The sequence below is a fragment of the Bombina bombina genome, chromosome 6 (genome assembly GCF_027579735.1).
Source record: "Bombina bombina isolate aBomBom1 chromosome 6, aBomBom1.pri, whole genome shotgun sequence".
In the NCBI taxonomy this organism is placed as follows: domain Eukaryota; kingdom Metazoa; phylum Chordata; class Amphibia; order Anura; family Bombinatoridae; genus Bombina; species Bombina bombina.
In genome coordinates, this window is record NC_069504.1 from 377,879,828 (window position 1) to 377,883,740 (window position 3,913).

The window sequence follows — 3,913 nt, forward strand, 5'->3', positions numbered from 1 at the left end:
GAGAGCTGGAGGCTCCCACCCGCTCCTACCCCGGCGATCGGGCCTGCACAGTGACGGGCATCGCCGGGGCTTCACGTTATGCGCGGTGACGTCACGCGCAATGACGTGATGTCACCGCGCAACTTTATACTTAATGTTAAGTATAGGAGCAGGGAACATGCTGCTTAGAAGCCTGTATCTCAGGCATCTAAGCAGCTACAGACCCCCAAGACCCACCGTTGGAAAGTTAATCGCCTAATCTTCCAACAGTGTAAGTCTGAAGAAAAAAACAAAAGGTTACAATTTAAAAAAAAACAACAACAAAAAACCTTAAAAAAAAAGCTTAGCACCCAGGTGGGAAAGTGCTTAGCACTCAAAGGGTTAATCATTGGGGTTATGGTAGGGCATCTCATAACACTAATCTGTTAGTTAAACCACTAATTGGTTAAAAATATATTAAAGAATACATAAAAGTATGGGTACATTTTAATAGTATAAATAAGGTTTCTTCAATGTCACTCCTGTCAGATTTTCAGGATACAACACTCTAAACATTTAAGTGCTGTAGATAAATATAAATGTACTCTAAACAGCCCTCAGTAGTGTTTTTTTTTTTTTACATATTTAACATAAGATTGTATGAAACTGTGACATGTCCTCACATTAAATGAACAGTAAACACCTTGTAATTACAAGACATTTATATTGTCTTGCTATAAAATAGCATGAGCCACATCTAAACAATTTTAACCCCTTCATGCCGGGGTGCAAGTGCTTAGATTGGAACAAAGTTCCAATGTAAACACTTGCTATAAAAATGAAATCCTGCGATTGTTATGAGATTACATGATTTCAAGGCAGGGATTACGGAGGACTCCCTACACTGATAGACATGCTCATGCAGGACACCATGTAAGGGTGCCGTGAAGGGGTTTAAACAAATTAATGCCTTGTTTGTTGCAATTGTTTATCAATAGTCAAACTCCCCAACTACTTGCCTTATTTGGAGGAAGTAATCTGGGCTTGAGTTTACAGACAACAAGGCTAGTCATGGTTTTTTTAAGTTGGGATATAGTGCTTTGGTTTGCAGTTATTTGGAAAAGTAAATTAAAGGGACATTATAAACTCATTTTTTTTCTTTGCATAAATGTTTTGTAGATTTCTTTATATAGCCCATAAAGTTGTTGTTTTTTTTATTTAAATGTATAGTTTTGCTTATTTTTAAATTACATTGCTCTGATTTTCAGAGGTTTTTTTTTTTTTAAGTCACTTTTATTGATTGTCAAAACAACAAAAAGAAAAAATATTGTACATCTTATTTGGAGACGCAGTTCTAGACATCAATACAGTGACAATTTTATTTACCTCTATACATCCTTACATTAATATTATACTTCACTATTATTACTTCACAATCCACACCAGCATATTGTAGACTTAACTCACAATTAATGCCAAATACCACCACAAGACAAAATAAAACAAACAAAAAAAAATACCCTCCATTCTTATCCTTTCCAAGTATAATGCTAATTCAGAATTATCATTATTACTATCCCCAAGACCCCCAATATTGTGGGAGAAAATTTTTCAATATAAGTACTCTAAACTCTGGAGCATTCCTAAGAAGGTAAACAAACTGAATCTGTACTGGCGGGGGCCATTCCATAATTCTATTTATCTATTTAGAGAAATGGTTCCTTAACCGCTTTTCCGTGAAGGGTTTATCATATAACTCGTCATTTGCATTTTCATAGTGTTCACAAGCTCAGAAAGATTGGGGGCCTCAGGAGATTTGCAATTTTTAAATATGTTACGTGCTGCCATAATGGCCATGTTTATCAACTGCTTGTCTCCTTTATGTCCTCAATCGTCGTAAAGAAAAAAGACTTTCCATGGAGAAAGAGAGATTTTAGTATGCACAAATTTATTTAACCAATAATTCACTTTTCCCCAGTATTGTTTAATTCTCTGGCAATTCCAAAGACAATGTACAATATCAGCCTTTTCTTCCTTACATTTATAACATTTACATCTTTGTGTTTCTGACGTCTATTTATTCTGTCGGGAGTTAAATAATAATTATTCAATAACTTTAGCTGTGATGACTTCCAGCTACAAATTACCGTGGTTACTTCAGCAGTACTATGACTTTTTTTTTTTTTTTATATCCTGCACCTGTGTTTGGGGAAAAAGCTTATCGAAGTAGCCTTTAAGTTGATCTAGATGATTGATCCCTAATTTGGCCATTAATAGATTATACCAGAACTGAAATCGATAGTATTCCTCCTTTTATATAATTTAATACCTGCTTCTATCTCCTGCATGTCCCAATCATGATCATATATATGAAATATCTGCGTACGATAGCTCCTAATCTGAAGATAAGTGTAAACATTTCTTGCTGGAAATTTAAATTTAGTCGCAATCTTTGAATACATTTGAATTGAGCCTAAATTATCTTGCTTAAACTGTGCAAAGTACGTTAATCCCTTCTCTTTCCACTCTCTGAAGACCCGATCATAAATGTCAGGTACAAAATCTGCAAGCCTATTATAGGAAGATATTGAGATTGCAACATTTTTGCCATGCCATAATGATGTTAGTAAAAGTCAACATCTTACCCACATTATTCGGTAAATTCTTTTGTTCAAGATGCAAGACCACTTTAAGATCAAATGGAGCTATCAAGTCTGATTCTTTTATGATACGTACTCCCCTTCTTGCAACCAGTCTATTGCAAATTTTATCATCGTTGCCCAAATATAGTGTTTAATACTTGGCAGCGCAAACCCTCCCTCCTTTTTTGCGTTGAATCAGTCTATTTAATGCCAACCGTGAGTTCTTGTTGTTCCATAAAAATTGTGCTATAGTCCTGTTATATTTAGTAATGTCTCCCTTTGTTATAAATAATGGCAAATTTTGTAGTAAGAATAAGATCCTGGGGAAAAATTTTTTTAATCAGCATAATCTTTGCCGATAATGATAAATTGTAAATTTTTTCATATTCATTTTATACCCTGAAAATTTATTATAATTATTTATAATTTCTTAGCATTTGGGGATACTTTTAGGTATATCATATAAGAACAGGATTTATATGGTCAGCATATAATGAAATTACCACTTTCTACTTACTAAGTTTGATGCCTTCTAATTCTTGTCTTAAATAAATTGCTAGGGGTTCCAGCGACATGCTGAATAACAGAAGCGATAAAGGGCATCTCTGCCTCATCCCCTTTTGCAGTGCAATATATTGTGAGAGTTCATTATTTATCAAAAGTTGGGATCTAGGCTTATCATAAATTAGTTTAATCATATTAAGCAAGCTACCATGAATACCAAACTTGGTGAGGATGTAAATAAGTGATCACAGTTAAGAGTCAAACGCTTTCTCTGCATCTATCGCTAACAAGGCTAGATCTCCTTTGTTCTTATTATGCTCTCTCCTGTCTCGACTATAATAAAAATCCAAAGTTATCAATACACATCTCACATTTCTCACTGAGTTTCTGTCTGGCATAAAATCTGCCTGATCTTTGTGAATGATATCCCCCATGACTTGCTTTAACCTCTCTGCTAAGATTGTTCAGGATCTTATAGTCTACGTTTAATAATGATATGGGCCTATAGAACCCTAATTCTTCCTGATCTTTACCTTTTTTATGGATTAAAGGGACAGTACACTGTAAAATTGTTTTTCCATTAATGTATTTTAAATGACTTACCAACTGTAGAGTATAAAATATTTGAGAAATTCCATTTTCATGCTTATTTGTGTATATGAAGTAGCTGATTTTGTGCTTTGAAACCACAGCCTATTACAATGGATTGAACTTAAAGGTGATATCAGATCTCATTATGTTCTAAGTTTGTGTAAACAGACTTGCTTCCTTATCTTTTATTTGGCTGGAACACCAAAGCTCAATACATA